The sequence below is a fragment of the Hyla sarda genome, chromosome 6 (assembly GCF_029499605.1).
Source record: "Hyla sarda isolate aHylSar1 chromosome 6, aHylSar1.hap1, whole genome shotgun sequence".
Lineage (NCBI taxonomy): Eukaryota > Metazoa > Chordata > Amphibia > Anura > Hylidae > Hyla > Hyla sarda.
In genome coordinates, this window is record NC_079194.1 from 190,722,680 (window position 1) to 190,739,936 (window position 17,257).

The following is a 17,257-nucleotide window of genomic DNA, read 5'->3' on the forward strand; positions in this document are numbered from 1 at the left end:
CCGCTGAGGACCCCCGCAATCTAGCATGCAGCACCCACCTGTAAGCTCTGCAGGAAGCGCAGGAGGCTCTCAGCATTATGCCTCCTGACCACGGGGACGGAGTATCATGACATCATGACTCCGCCCCCGTGTGATATCACGCCCTGCCCCTCAATGCAAGTCTATGGGCGGGGGTGTGACAGCCTTAAATCAACTGGTAGACTTTGCAATAACACCCTTTATTCTATCATAATATGTACAGAATAATAAAGATACATTTATTTGTGGTATGGGTAGGAAGATTGGAAATATCACTTTTGCAACTTTGAGTCTTTGTGTGTGGGGGGGGGAGTATTGCTGCTCAGCTTGTTGACATGCTCCACTCCTGTTGCAAACCTTGGAGTTTTTATTTATTTATTATTTAACCCTTTAACAACAATGGATGTATATTTACGTCCATTGCCGACTCCCGTTACATGAAATGCGCTCAGGAGCTGAGTGTGTTTCATACCCAGTGGGTGCCGGTTGCTATCAGCAACAAGGACCCGCGGCTAATCGCCAAGGCTAATCGCCAGTCAGGTTGATGTCCGGTATTTATGCTTTAGACGCCACAATCAAAGTTGATTGCGGCTTCTAAAACGGGAGAAAACACTTGTTAGCTGTTAGCTCAGCGGGCTGTTCGAGACCGCTGCTGTGAAATCGCGGCATCTCTAACAGCTGAGAGGACAGCTGAGAGGCGTGATCACTTGCCCCATTGCTGTCCGATTGGTCATCTGCTGCTCCATGCTTGAGATTGAGAGCAGAGTGCCGATAACACTGATCTATGCTATGGCATAGCATTGAACAGTGTATGAAATCTGAAGATTGCATGTAATATTCCGCTATGAAGGCTAGAAAATAGTTTAAAAAAAGGTTAATTAATGTGATTTAACCCCTTCCTTAATAAAAGTTTGAATCACCCCCTTTTGCCCATGTAAAAAAAATGTAAATAAAAATAAACCTATATCCATAGAAGAAAAAGAAAGCAGAGCACTCACCAGTGTCTTCTCTTGCAAGCAGCTTTTATTTCAGAGTGCAGATCAGAAAGGTCTGGTACACATCGGGGAAGTACAGATAGGGGAGTGAGACTGTAAGATGCGGGGGTATCCTCTAGGTGATGCACCGTTGTACGCCGTAGCTCTTCGCCAGAGGCCGCAGCGACAGGAGCTGGTGTAAGACTTCTTGCCAGACGGCCGGGGGGGACTTTATAACTTAATATCTTCACCATCCCTGGGGCACAAACGTCCCACGGTGATGGTTAGGATAACAATTTTAGCATATATAACGCATTGTCAAGCATTATATATATTAAAATCTTCTGATTGGTTCCTTTTAACTCTCACTGGGCTGAGCTCTGTGTGCCAGCCAAGCAAGGAGTTAGGACTACTTTAATTAAACTTTTGACATGTCAATCAGACATGTCAAAAGCTGTCATTTGCAGCGGATCATTGATGACAAGCTGGGGAAGTGGGCAGCATTGCCGAAAACCAAGATTTGCTATGATTAACAACTTTTGACATGTCTGATTGACCAGTCAAAAGTTGTTTCTTGCTGGGCTGATAACTATGTGCCAGCTCAGCAAGATAAGAGTTAATCAGGGCTGCAGAGTGCTAATTAATGCATGGGGGGGGGGGGGGGTTGTATAGAATAGATAGCCTTTGCTGCATACTGTATAAAGATCTACTTCTTGGTCCATCGGTCTTGTGTAGCCACACATCATCAGGACCCACGGATAATGCCGGGCACTGCCGATCTGGCCGATGCCTGGCATTAACCCTTTAGATGCTGCAATAAAAGTTGATTGCGGCATCTAAACTGAAAGTGAAATTATCCCAGCAGCTCAGCGGAGCCGATTGGAACTATCACAATAGAATCGTAATGTCGCGATAAGCTTACTGGACGACATGAGGGCCCTCACCTGCCTCCTCGTCGTCCGATTGGCTATCTGCTCCATGGCATAGCATTGAACAGTGTATGCAAACAGAAGATTGCATAAATGTAAAAAAAATACCAAAGTCCAAAATATTAATAAATAGTGATCAAAAAGTCCCATCAGAACAAAAATGGTACAGATAAAAACTACAGACCTCGATCCAAAATTAAGCCCTCATATAGCCCCATACACGCAAAAATAAAAAAGTTATAGGGGTCAGAAGATGACAATTTTAAACATTCTGATTTTGATGCATGTAGTTATAATTTTTTTAAAGTAGTAAAATAAATAAAACCGACATAAATTGAGTATGCCTGTAACCGTATGGACCTGCAGAATAAAGATAATGTGTAATTGTTACCAAAAAGTGTGCTACGTAGAAACGGAAACCCTAAAATGTTACAAAATGGCATATTTTTTTCTTTTTTCACCCCACAAATATTTTTTTGTCTTGTTTTGCCACATATTATGTTAAAATATAAGTAATGTTATAACAAAGTACAATTGCTGACGCAAAAAACAAGCCCTTATATGGGTCTGTAGGTGCAAAATTGAATGCATTATGATTTTTAGAAGATGAGGAGGAAAAAACAAACATGCAAAAACAAAGATTGTTTTGAGTCCTTTAGCAGAAAATGGGCTGAGTCCTTAAGGGATTAAAGGTCTCCAGAAATGATGGGAGTTGTAGTTTAAGTAGCAGTGAGCCTCCAGCTGGAGGATCGCTGATGCTAAACTACAACTCCCATTTAAATAAAATAGTTAATGAGGGCTTGGGGGGAGAATGTTTTTTTGTAATAAAAAATTGAGTTGTGTGATTTTTTTTTTTATTGCTTTTACAGGCTTAGTAGTGGATCTTAGCATTAGTCCCAATAAAAAAAAAAAACATGTACATATAACACACATTAGCCTTCTAAAGAGCTTGTATGTATACTTTTTTTGTTTAATCAAACACACATTATATTTACCTGGTTGTTAGCTAACGGCTCAATAAAAACAATCCCAATAAAAAACAATCCATTTTACCAGCATTAGTCTTCTAAAACAATTGCATGTTTATATTCTTGATTTAATCAAACACATGTTATATTTACCTGGTTTTAAGCTAACAACAAAATAAAAAAAAGTATGCATTAATGTGTATCAACCTTCTAAAATGCCTGTATGTATATATTCTTGGTTTAATCAAACAGTATACCTACCTGGTTGTAAAAGTTAACAGGAAGATGAGTTAACCATCACCCTGAAAAGCTCAAAATAACCCCACAATCTTTTACAATACACAACAAATATGTGTGGTAAAGTAATTATTTGACAAGGTAGAAGACAGAGCAACTCTGCAATGTCCTCTGCCAGTAAGAATGTTGGTGGAAGTACCAGCACCAGTACAGGGAGCAGCAGCACCCAGGTGTCTTATCGTAATAGTAGCAGCCATGTTAGCCAACCAAAGTTCTCACTGTCTGCCAAGGGCTGTGATGTCTCACACAACAGTTTGGCCCACGTGGAGTGGTTGACTAATTTAAGGTCTTCTCAGGAGGAGGAAGAAGAGTCTGCCGATATGACATTGAGCCAGCTGTCAGTGGATTCCTCATCATCTACAGTAATATAGCATTGTGGAAATGTTTGTCCTAGACGATCTGTCATGTCCTCTCTATCCCCCCTCCCCCTACTGCTATGCAGGATAGAGTTATGCAGTATTTTCTCTAAGTGTCATTTTTTCTTCTGCAGATAGGCAATGTTTTTAATCAGTTTGGCTGCATTTTACCCCCTGTACTGTTTTCCTTCAGACCCCGCCCAAGACTTCTAAGTCGTCCTTCAGACCTATCTCTTTCCCTTCTTTCTCCAGATGCATCTATCCCTCCAGGCCCTTCTATATTTTTCCCAGACCCTTCTATTCCCCAGACCCCTTTGTCTCCTCCCCAGACCCATCTGTACTCTCCAATAGAACTGTCCATTCCCCCAGATCCCTCTCTCCCCCTCTTCTCCAGACCCTTCTGTATTCTCCCTAGATCCCTCTGTCCTCTTTAGACCCATCTGTCCCCTCCTTAGATCACTTTGTCCCCCAGACCCATTTGCCTCTTCCTCTTTTAGACCCCTCTGATCCACAAGACCCCTCCTTCTCCAGATGCCCCTGCCCCCTTAGTCTTTTTCAGACCCCTATGTCCCTTTCTTCTCCAGATCCCTGGAACCCCCTCCAGATCACTTCTTTTCTTGATGTCTCTAACCCCCCAGACCCCTAAGTCTTTATTCAGATGCCTCCATTCCCTCCTTCAGACACCTCTGTACTCTGCTCCTTCAGATACCTTTCCCCTTCCCAGACCCCTTTGATGCCTCCCCACACCTCTCTTTCCCCTTTGTTCCTCCACCTCTAGATGCCTCTGTCTTTTTTGCAGATCCCTCTGAATCCTCCTCCTCAAGATGACTCTGTCACTTTCCAAGATTCTTCTGTCCTCTCCTTAAGATGTCTCTGTCCCATTTCCACACCTTTCCGTAACCTTCCCAGACCCCTCTGTCTCCTCCTAATCTAGATGCCTATGTCCCCTTCCAAGACCTTTAAATTCTTCAGACTACTATGGCCCATTCACCCTTTCATCCTCCTCTGCCTAGAAACCCCTCATTGCTTGCCTACCTCTTGCACATTGGCATCTTATAGTGTTGGCACGGTGCTAGAGGATATCAATGGAGTTCTTATCCTTCTTGGAGCACAGCAGTTGGGGCAGAAACACATCTGGGGTGGTAGCAGGCCTGCACACAGCACGTCTGCTCCCAGCAGTCACTGCTGCTTCAAGCTGATAGGACTTAGGACTCAGGAAGAGTGGGGTGCCCTGCAGCTCCCGGTTTCAAAGAGCAGCTAGAGTTGCAGATATATATAGAAAATAAATATCTGGTTCTAAGGGCCGGTGGATGGTCCGAAGGACGTCCCAGCCCATCAGGGAATCAAGACACCCATTAGGCCCGGTGTGCCTAATGGGCAGTCTGGGCCTGTATGCAAATGTCATGTACAATGCCTTTGGAAAGTCTTTAGGGGTATTTTTTTTATTTTATTTTGATGTGTTGAACCCTTGTGCTAAAGTAATAATAAAAAATCATGTTTTCTCCCATCATTCTGCACTCAATACCTCACAATAAGAATAAAAAAAATAGTTTTAGAAGTTTTAGAAGATCAGAAAAAATGATACTAGTACAGGGTCTGAATTCTTATGTCAATGCAATATTTTAGTTATTCATTTTTAACAAATTAGCAAATATTTTTAGCATTTTGCTATCACTTTGTCATTAAGGGGTATTGATTGCAGAATAATTGGGATAATTTGGGCACAGTAAGATAAAAAAAATGTTTATATGTTGTACATCTTGGCAAAACCTTAAAGGCAGAAAAAATATAAAGATGTACATACCTTCCTTCGCTTCCCAGGGGCCTCCGGTAACCGTCTCCAGTCTCCGCCACGATCCTCTTCCTGGTTGCCGGTGGTCAGCAAGTCATACTGCACTCAGCCAATCACTGGCCTCAGTGAAGTCCCGACTCTGCCGGCGATAGGCAGAGCTGCAGTGTGGGAACGCTTTAAGACACAAAATTCTTCACTACACCGGCACCTGCTGCTGGGGCCGAAAACATCACATTGCCGCTCAGCCTATTGCCGGCTGAGTTGGGACTTCGCTGCGGCCGGTGATTGGCTGAGTGCAGTATGACTCGCCAACCACCGACAACCAGGAAGAGGATCGCAACAGAGACCGGAGCTGGTTACCATACCAACCAGAACATAATCCTGTCAGGCTGCATTCTCTTTCTCTCAACTAAAAAATGAGCTGGGAAACAACCCAATAGGTGAAGGTGGAACTAGCATTCCTCTGTGTTCACTCCTTTTTTTTATCAGACTGCAGCATGAAAACAGAGAGGAGGGGGTGACAGAGCAGCCTGCAGTGATTGGATGAAGACCCAGCACTGCATAGTAGACTTAGGGAGAAGTATGAGTCATGCAGAATGAGGACACCCCCCTCCAGAGCACAGTATGACTAACCAAGTGAGCAACTGATAGAAGGTATTTATGAGAGAGAGTAAAAACTTTTTTTTTTTTGTGGGATATGACAGGTACTCTTTAAATTTGTTGTTTTGCAATATAACAAAATGTGGAAAAAGTGAAAGGGTTTCAAGACTTCCACACAGTAGTTTGCTATGTATTTCTACTAAAATGTATACAGTCTTTTGAGCTCCTCTTCTTCCTAGTGCACTCGCTATTCACAGATGTTTCGTCAAGGCCCTAGGGATAGTGAATATATCAGGAGAAAATCTACAGGGAAACACTTTTTATGTAGATCTTGTGATGTTCTGTTGCCAGATGGTTGGAAACTGTTTTCAGTACTGATCAAGTTAAACTATTTGCTACATCAAATCAGCCTATGTCCAATAGGGAAATGTAAGAGTGGATGAAAGACTTTGGCTGACTCCCAAAAGAAACCCCTCATGACTGGAAAGTATCAAGAGAATCTATTTGGCCCCAGAGGCCAAAGTCTAGACCAATAAATGACAATATGTCGTGCACTAGAGAGTGAAAACATCACCCTCTGAGAGTGATAGTGATCTAAAGGTCCATCTTTTATAATTTGGGGAAGATATCTTGCCTCCTTAACACCTTAAGAACATGCATTGTAAATGTACAGTGCATCAGCGAGTAACTTCGCACACCGCATTTTACCATAAAATTTGCAGCATAAAAAAACGAAAACCTCCAAAAGTTGTAACTATTCGAAGTATTTAAGTATTTGTACAAATCTGTAAAGTTTCTATTTTTGCCAGGAGAACCAGATATATAATCATATATTAGTGTAATATAGGGAATGACCACAAGTTGACCGAATGGCCAAGCAGGAGAACACAAAAGTGGTGCAATATTGTTTTCCATTCAGGCACTGGATGTTCTTTCCATTCCCTAGAAGTTTCACCTGGAATAAATATGGCCACCTATTCAGATGATCTGAAAGTAAGTAAGCTGATCTTCTGGTTTCTACCTTACACAGTTGCAAGGAAAAGTATGTGAACCCTTTGGAATTATATGGATTTCTGCACAAATTGGTCATAAAATGTGACCTGATCTTCATCTAAGTCACAACAATAGACAATCACAGTATGCTTAACTAATAACACACAAAAAAATTAATCTTACCATGTTTTTTATTGAACACACTATGTAAACAGTTGGAAAAAGTATGTGAATCCTTGGATTTAATAACTGGTTGAACCTCCTCTGGCAGCAATAACTTCAACCAAAGGTTTCCTGAAGTTGCAGATCAGACGTGCATAACGCTCAGGAGTAATTTTTGACCATTCCTATTTACAGAACAGTTTCAGTTCAACAATATTCTTGGGATGTCTGGTGTGAATCTCTTTCTTGAGGTCATGCCACCGCATCTCAATCCAGTGAAGGTCAGGAATCTGACTGGGCCAATCCAGAAGCCGTAATTTCTTCTGTTTAAGCCATTCTGTTATTGATCTACTTCTGTTCTTTGGGTCGTTGTCCTGTTGCAACACTCATCTTCTGTTGAGCTTCAGCTGGTGGACAGAAGGCCTTAAATGGGCACTGTCAGATATAAAAACTTTTGATATGTTGTAAAGCATGCAAAACCAATAGGTTGTGCAATTGCTTTCATTAAAACATTTTCCCTGTCTCCTGGGATACATACCAGCTGTTACGCCTAGCGCTCCGGGTCCCCGCTCCTCCCCGGAGCGCTTACGGCGTCTCTCTCTCCGCAGCGCCCCGGTCGGTCCCGCTGACCGGGAGCGCTGCACTGTCATGGCCGTCGGGGATGCGATTCGCACAGCGGGACGCGCCCGCTCGCGAATCGCATCCCAGGTCACTTACCCGTTCCCGTCCCCTGCTGTCATGTGCTGGCGCGCGCGGCTCCGCTCTCTAGGACGCGCGCGCGCCAGCTCCCTGAGACTTAAAGGGCCAGTGCACCAATGATTGGTGCCTGGCCCAATTAGCTTAATTGGCTTCCACCTGCTCCCAGACTATATCTGATCTCTGCCCCTGCACTCCCCTGCCGGATCTTGTTGCCTTAGAGCCTAGTGAAAGCGTTACTGTGTTTGTCCATACTGTGTACTTGACCTCCTGCTATTACCTTATTGACTCCGATCCTTGCTGCCTGTCCCGACCTTCTGCTACGTCCGACCTTGCTTCTGTCTACTCCCTTGTACCGTGCCTATCTTCAGCAGTCAGAGAGGTTGAGCCGTTGCTAGTGGATACGACCTGGTCACTACCGCCGCAGCAAGACCATCCCGCTTTGCGGTGGGCTCTGGTGAACACCAGTAGTGACTTAGAACCGGTCCACTAGCACGGTCCACGCCAATCCCTCTCTGGCACAGAGGATCCACCTCCTGCCAGCCGGCACCGTGACAGTAGATCCGGCCATGGATCCCGCTGAGGTTCCCCTGCCTTCTATCTCTGATCTCACCACGGTGGTCGCCCAGCAATCCCGACAGATCGCCCATCTAACCCACCAGCTGTCGGAAGTGTCCACCATGGTGCAGCAACTTCAGTCGCAACTTCTGCCTCTGCTACAGCAGCAACCATCTCCTCCGCCAGCTCCTGCACCCCTTCCGCAGCGAGTGGCCACTCCTAGCCTCCGCTTGTCTCTGCCGGACAAATTTGATGGGGACTCTAAGTTTTGCTGTGGCTTTCTTTCGCAATGTTCCCTGCACTTGGAGATGATGTCGGACCAGTTTCCTACTGAAAGGTCTAAGGTGGCTTTCGTAGTCAGCCTTCTGTCTGGAAAAGCCCTGTCATGGGCCACACCACTCTGGGACCGCGATGACCCCGTCACTGCCTCTGTACACTCCTTCTTCTCGGAAATTCGAAGTGTCTTTGAGGAACCTGCCCGAGCCTCTTCTGCTGAGACTGCCCTGCTGAACCTGGTCCAGGGTAATTCTTCCGTTGGCGAGTACGCCATACAATTCCGTACTCTTGCTTCTGAACTATCCTGGAATAATGAGGCCCTCTGCGCGACCTTTAAAAAAGGCCTATCCAGCAACATTAAAGATGTTCTGGCCGCACGAGAAATTCCTGCTAACCTGCATGAACTCATTCATCTAGCCACTTGCATTGACATGCGTTTTTCTGAGAGACATCAAGAGCTCCGCCAGGAAAAAGACTTAGATCTCTGGGCACCTCTCCCACAGTCTCCGTTGCAGTCTACGCCTAGGCCTCCCGCCGAGGAGGCCATGCAAGTGGATCGGTCTCGCCTGACCCAGGAGGAGAGGAATCGCCGTAGGGAAGAAAATCTTTGTCTGTACTGTGCCAGTACCGAACATTTCCTGGTGGATTGTCCTATCCGTCCTCCACGTCTGGGAAACGCACGCTCGCACCCAGCTCTCGTGGGTGTGGCGTCTCTTGATTCTAAGTCGGCTTCTCCACGTCTCACGGTGCCCGTGCGGATTTCTCCTTCAGCCAACTCCTCCCTCTCAGCCGTGGCCTGCCTGGACTCTGGTGCCTCTGGGAATTTTATTCGGGAGTCCTTGGTGAATAAATTCCGCATCCCGGTGACCCGTCTCGTCAAGCCACTCTACATTTCCGCGGTCAACGGAGTCAGGTTGGATTGCACCGTGCGTTACCGCACGGAGCCCCTCCTAATGTGCATCGGACCTCATCACGAAAAAATTGAGTTTTTGGTCCTCTCCAATTGCACTTCCGAAATTCTCCTTGGACTACCCTGGCTTCAACACCATTCCCCAACCCTGGATTGGTCCACAGGGGAGATCAAGAGCTGGGGTACCTCTTGTTTCAAGGACTGCCTTAAACCGGTTCCCAGTACTCCCTGCCGTGACCCTGTGGTTCCCCCTGTATCCAGTCTCCCTAAGGTCTTTATGGACTCTGCCTGCCATAAGAAGTGCCTCTCCCCCCCTCCCAGTCCAGTCAGGCAAGCCTCGGTGCCTCCTCATGGCCCCCGTCCTGGTGTCACACTGCCCCGTGCCAGGCCTCGCCCTCTGCCCTCCCTCCCCATTCCCACTCCTGCTGTACTGCCTGCCGTTGAGGAATCCCTCCATTCTTTCCCGGTGTCCTCATCCCAGGGGAGGCAGTTACCGGACAAAGAGAAGGGAAGACCTAAGGGGGGGGTACTGTTACGCCTAGCGCTCCGGGTCCCCGCTCCTCCCCGGAGCGCTTACGGCATCTCTCTCTCCGCAGCGCCCCGGTCGGTCCCGCTGACCGGGAGCGCTGCACTGTCATGGCCGTCGGGGATGCGATTCGCACAGCGGGACGCGCCCGCTCGCGAATCGCATCCCAGGTCACTTACCCGTTCCCGTCCCCTGCTGTCATGTGCTGGCGCGCGCGGCTCCGCTCTCTAGGACGCGCGCGCGCCAGCTCCCTGAGACTTAAAGGGCCAGTGCACCAATGATTGGTGCCTGGCCCAATTAGCTTAATTGGCTTCCACCTGCTCCCAGACTATATCTGATCTCTGCCCCTGCACTCCCCTGCCGGATCTTGTTGCCTTAGAGCCTAGTGAAAGCGTTACTGTGTTTGTCCATACTGTGTACTTGACCTCCTGCTATTACCTTATTGACTACGATCCTTGCTGCCTGCCCCGACCTTCTGCTACGTCCGACCTTGCTTCTGTCTACTCCCTTGTACCGTGCCTATCTTCAGCAGTCAGAGAGGTTGAGCCGTTGCTAGTGGATACGACCTGGTCACTACCGCCGCAGCAAGACCATCCCGCTTTGCGGCGGGCTCTGGTGAACACCAGTAGTGACTTAGAACCGGTCCACTAGCACGGTCCACGCCAATCCCTCTCTGGCACAGAGGATCCACCTCCTGCCAGCCGGCACCGTGACACCAGCCTGGCTGTGTCCACTTGTTATCACCTACATCATGGACCCACTTTATGATTGACAGGTCTGCAGATCTAAAGCTGCTGTGATCGTCTCCCTCATTGTCTGTGTTTACTTTCCAGTCTATATATATATAAAAGCACAGCACTCCTCCAGTACGGGAAAAAAAATGTATTTATTAGCTAACATGTAAAGCATTGATTTTTACACAGAATACGTCACACAGGTATCTATCCGTAATTATTATATTTAATATGTTACAGCTGGTAGAATTATCTATGTATTAACCTGTTTCAAGCTTGTTTTTATCTTCACTCTGCACTTTACTATGTAAAAAACTGTGTACAACACTCAGTATGTTACTATGTAATGTAGCTTATATGTATTGCACTGATGTGAAATGATTTTTATGCACTTGAAATGATGATTGAAACACTTTATTATGTAATTGATTAAGCACCTTATGTGGGTATAAAAACCCTCTTGTTGAATTGTGTCACTAAGCTTGAAAATGTTCCTATAGTAGGACAGAAACGTTGCCGCTTTACATGTGAGCTAATAAATCCATTTTTTTTTCACGTACTGGAGGAGTGCTGTTCTTTTCTATTTCTATACTACGAGGACTCTGATCAAGTCTGGGTGCTGGCACCCCACACGGACTGGGATAAGTAGTGCTGCAATACCTTTATATATATATATATATATATATATGCCTCCCTATATATATATATATATATATATATATATATATATATATATATATATATATGTGTGTGTGCATAAATCTGTGTTGTCTAGTTAAAGTGCATGTGTATGAATAAATGAAGTCATTTTGTGTGTGTGTGTGTGTATCTAATACAGGGGGACTACAATCATATGCCTCCAGCTGTTGCAAAACTACAACTCCCTGCATGCCTGCACAGCCAAATGATGTTTGGGCATGCTGGGAGTTGTAGTTTTGCAACAGTGCCTGCAGCACCACTGCTGTAAATCTGAGTTTTACCAATCATATGCCTCCAGCTGTTGCAAAACTACTACTCAAAGGATGTGTGGGCATGCCGGGAGCTGTAGTTTTGCAAAAGCTGAAAGCACACAGTGTGTGTGTGTGTGTGTGTGTGTATAGCATAAAACCAGAAAGGAAAGGATTATAGATGCTCAACCCTGAGACCAGTGACAGTGACCAGAGGAGAGTGAGGGAAGGGGAGGAGGGGGGAGTGGTTATCACCTGAGGAGACGGAAGGGACCTGCCCCCCTGCTTCTAGTTGAAAACATTAAGGTAATTCAGAAATAAAGCTAATTCTGAGAGACACATAAAAATGATATGTACATGATCAGGATGAGATACTGAGCAATATATAACAGTTTAGTTTTTTTTTGGGGTGATCTGCCAGGTATGCTTTAAGTTCTCCTGCAAAATGTCTTGATAAACTTGGGAATTCATTTTTCCTTCAATGATAGCAATCCATCAAGGCTGTGATGCAGCAAAGCAGCCCAAAACCATGATGCCCTTACCCCCATACTTCACAGTTGGGATGAGGTTTTGATGTTGGTGTGCTGTGCCTCTTTTTCTCAACACATATTGTTGTATGTTTCTTCCAAAAATTCAACTTTGGTTTCATATGTCCACAGAATACTTTGCCAGTACTGCTATCGCACATCCAGGTGCTCTTGTGCAAACTGTAAACGTGCAGGCAGCTAATTAATTTTTTTTTTTTTTGGACCGCAGTGGCTTCCTCTGTGGCATAATCCCATGAAATCCATTCTTGTTTAGTGTTTTAAGTATCGTAGATTCACTAACAGGGATGTTAGCATATGCCAGAGACTTTTGTAAGTCTTTAGCAGACACTGTAGGATTCTTCTTCACCTCATTGAGCAGTCTGCGCTGTGCTCTTGCAGTCATTTTTACAGGATGGCTACTCCTAGGGAGAGTAGCAGCAGTGGTGAACTTTCTCCATTTATAGACAATTTGTCTTACGGTGGACTAATGAACAGATACTTTTATAACCCTTTCCAGCTTTATGCAAGTCAACAATTCTTAATTGTAGGTCTTCTAAGAGCTCTTTTGTGCGAGGCATCATTCACATCGGGAAATGCTTCTTGTGAAAAGCAAACCCAGAACTGGTGGGTGTTTTTTTATAGGGCAAGGCACCTGTAAACAAAACCTCCAATCTCATCTCATTGATTGGACTCCATTTGGATGGCACCTCACGCCAATTAGCTCTTGGAGATGTCATTAGTCTAGGGGTTCACATACTTTTTCCACCTGCAATGTGAATGTTTACATGGTGTGTTCAATAAAAACATGGTAAGATTAAATTCTTTGTGTGTTATTAGTTTAAGCAGACTGTGATTGTCTATTGTTGTGACTTTGAAGATCAGATCACATTTTCTGACCAATTTGTGCAGAAATCCATTTATTTCCAAAGGGTTCACATACATTTTCTTGCAACTGTATTTTGTGTTCATTGACAAAGGGCAACCATTTTTCTCCTCACCTAGGCTGTTTCCAATAGACAGCTTGGCATGATCAGCCCCTTTTAGCTGACAAATGAGTGTTGGAAGCAATTAACAACACTCTATCTCTTGTGTTCAAGAGATTCTGCTAAAAGCAATACCTATTTCAGAATTAAAGGGGTTCTCCGGCACTTAGACATCTTATCCCCTATCCAAAGGATAGGGGAAAAGATGCCTTATCACGGGGGTCCCTCCGCTGGGGACCCCAGTGATCATGCACGCAGCACCCCAGTTAAAATCAGTCCCCGGAGCATGTTCCCTCCGGGTCTGGTTACCTGCGACCACGGGGCAGGCGGCATGTGATGTCACGCCTCCGCCCCCGTGTGACGTCACGCTCTGCTCCTCAATGCAAGCCTATGGGAGGGAGCGTGACTGCTGTCACGCCCCTCCCATAGGCTTGCATTGAGGGGCGGAGCGAACATGCACCAGGGACTGATTTTAACTGGGGTGCTGCGTGCAAGATCACGGGGGTCCCCAGCGGCGGGACCCCCGCAATCTTTTGGATAGGGGATAAGATGTCTAAGTGCCGGAGTACCCCTTTAAGTTGGCATTTTCAAAATGGAACAGAAATGACCATGTTTCCCCTTGTATTATAATTTATTCAGATTATACTGGAGCATTTATGAGAAATAAAAATTATACAGGACTCAAATCCGGTCAGATGAAGATTAAGATTTTTGCCTTGTTGTCTTCCTTGTAAAATAAATAAGAATGTATAAAAAAAAAAAAAAACTTTTATAGGAGATATCCGCCTCATCTACCACAGTAGTGCACCTAAATTCCTGTATTATTCAAATTGTTACACATCCACATCCGTTTATCTGGTGTAGGATTCTATTGTGGCACTTGTAGTCTGCTGCAGGCATCCTCCATTGTATGCATTTTATTCTGGGGATCGCCCCTAGCAACGGACCACAAGGGCAGGATATGTATTCGCAACTGCATTTGGGGTTGAGCCCCTCCAGCCATTTGAGACCGCGTCTTTGCTGTTGTTTAAACTTTATACTAGGAGGTGTGTAAACTCCATATGTTATGCGCCTTGTACATCTGCCAGGCAGCATTAAGGAGCACCTGTGAGGCTGGCAACTATATTAGCCAACTTAGGTGGGGCTTGTAACCTGCCTCCCTCCTCCCATTGTATGTGTGTGCTTGCAGCCACAATGGAGGGTACCTGGGAGGAGGTTATGAGTCGGCCTAATACTGCTGTAATTGCCCACTGGCCCCTTGTATTTCCCATATGGCACAGGTAGGTTTAGTGTTAGGTCCCGTGCCACTTGAGAAACCTTGGCGTTGGTGTGCGGGCTCAGGTATGTCCTTCATACAAGGATATACTGGCTAATGTCTCAATTTTAACATCAGTGTTGAGGGTTAGCCAATGTCATTGTTTACATCTACCACAGTAGTGCACCTAAATTCCTGTATTATTCTAATTGTTACACATCCACACCGTTTATCTGGTGTAGGATTCTATTGGGGCACTTGTAGTCTCCTGCAGGCATCCTCCATTGTATGCATTTTTATGCTGGGGATCACCCCTAGCAACAGACCACAAGGGCAGGATCTGCTCCCCCAGTATAAATACACAACTGCATTTGGGGTTGAGCACCTCCAGCCATTTGAGACCACGTCTTTGTTGTTATAGGAGATATCCGGCAATAATAAACATATTCCCTATGCACAGGAGGGAGGATAAGTAGGTGATTGTGGGGGGTCTGAGAGCTGGGACCTGCCACAATCATTGGTACGGGACCCGATGCTCAGTGAGGAGTACATACATTTCTATAGGAGTACCGAAGAGACTCAAGTACAGCACTCAAGAATCATTGCCACTCTCATAGAAATAAGGAGGGCGTGCCATCTACCAGTAGACAACATCTTCTCCTCGGAGATCGTGGGGGTTCCGAGCGCTGTGTATAGGGGATAGGTTTACTTTTGCCAGAGTTCTCCTTTAAAGTGGTCAAGAATAGGAGATTGTCACTAACTGATTATTATTATTATTATTATTATTTTTTTTTTTGGAGGGTGGGGGTGGGGGGTGGGGGACTTTATACATTGTCCTGATCTATCTTCCATTGTAAACCCTGTATTCAGTGAATATGGAATATCTCTTACTGAGGGTCTTTTTCTGGTGGCCGTTCATGATCTTCTGATCCTTATTGTACAGTTCTTCAGTATAGCATTTTTATAAGAACATAATTCAGGACCTTCTATACTGAAAATAAATCAGTAGAATGAACCTACAATGTTTTATCCAGACCTATTCTAAAAAGGAGTAGAAGTAACATTTCTTAGCTGTCGGAAGAGCTTTAAAGATTGCTACAGACCATACCAAAGACTTCACAATATCAGACCATTTTCTATCCTTTCTTGAAACATCTAAGGCATCCGGGTCCAGGTGGAAAAGGTAGTTAATAATAATCTGCTCTGACTATACAGTCATACAAACTCAGTGTTAGAGCTTATTCCATTACAGCAGTATATGTGTCTTGGATAGAGAATAATTGCATTCCTATGTTTCTATTTTTCAGATCAGCACAAAGACTACAAGGAGCAGATTTCAATCCTAGTGAAGTTTCTTCTACAGATCTTGAGTCTCATTTATTGGGCTATGTTTACACAACGTTGCTGTAGGCTGGTAGTGTACTGCACACGGTTTAGCACAGTGGTTCTCAATCTTTTTCATGACTGTACCCGGGTGTCCGCGGGTACCCCTCGAGTGGAACTTTGGAACCTATGCGCGAGGGGTACCCGCGGACAAAATAAGCCATAAAAGTACTTAATTTCATAATGGTGTGTGCTTACCTTTCTAATGTGAGACTAATGTGATACTTAATCCCCTTGTGCCATTATTTCCCCATCTATCTTAATTCCCATGTGCCATTATTTCCCCCTCCCTCTGATCCCCTTTTGCCATTACCCCCCACCCTCCATCTTAAACCCCTTGTGCCATTATTTCCCCCTCCTATCCCCCTGGGCCAATATATGAGATATAAACAATAACACCTTCCCATAATGTGATGTTACACTTAGTTTAACATTCTTACCAGGCCTGTGTCTATCCTGTTCAGCGGGAGTCGGAGGGCCACACTGACAGGTGACGTCCTTCTGCAATATACTGGCACCTCCGCACAATGTCAGGGATGTCACACGTCAGGCCCTGCAGCCACTGCAGCTCACAAAAAGTGGCCGTGGTCGGAGCTGTACAATATAGTGAGCTGCCGTGGGGACTGTGGTGTCCAATCCCCGTTCTGTGCTGACAAATACTGGCCAATGCATGGTCGGCATTTGTCAGCAAAGTGCCATACCCCCGCATAACCCTTGGCGTACCCCTAGGGGTACACGTACCCCTGGTTGAGAACCCCTGGTTTAGCAGGAATTGCCAAAGTATTGAAGCAAGTGAAACCTATAGAAACCATGAGCTTCACATGTCTTTGCAATTAAAAACCATAGTGTTGATGGCTCTACCATGCGATTCTCTGCAGAAACACATATGGTGGGAGATTTATCAAAACATGTGCAAAGGAAAAGCTGCCCAGTTGCCCATAGCAACCAATCAGATCCCTTCTTTCATTTTGCAGCGGCCTTGTTGAAAATGAAAGAAGCAAGCTGATTGGTTGCTATGGGCAACTGGACAACTTTTCCTTTGCACAGATTTTGATAAATCTCCCCCATTGTCACTATTTTGATGGGGTATTTTACAATAAAATATACAATATTTTGCAACAATAGTCAATTGTTTTGAACAATTCATACCATCTGTCCTATCTTTACTAAGATTCTGAAAAAAATCACATTAGAAGCTACAACATTATACTGTGCAAAATAAACATGTGAACACAGCCTTAGATGTATAAAATCCTTCAGTGGTGCTTCTTGGAAAATAGAATTCACAGTGAGTAGAAATTACACTTTCTTGATATGCTAATTATATTAAACAAGTAGATTATATTATTTATTTATGCTCTATACCAATAATA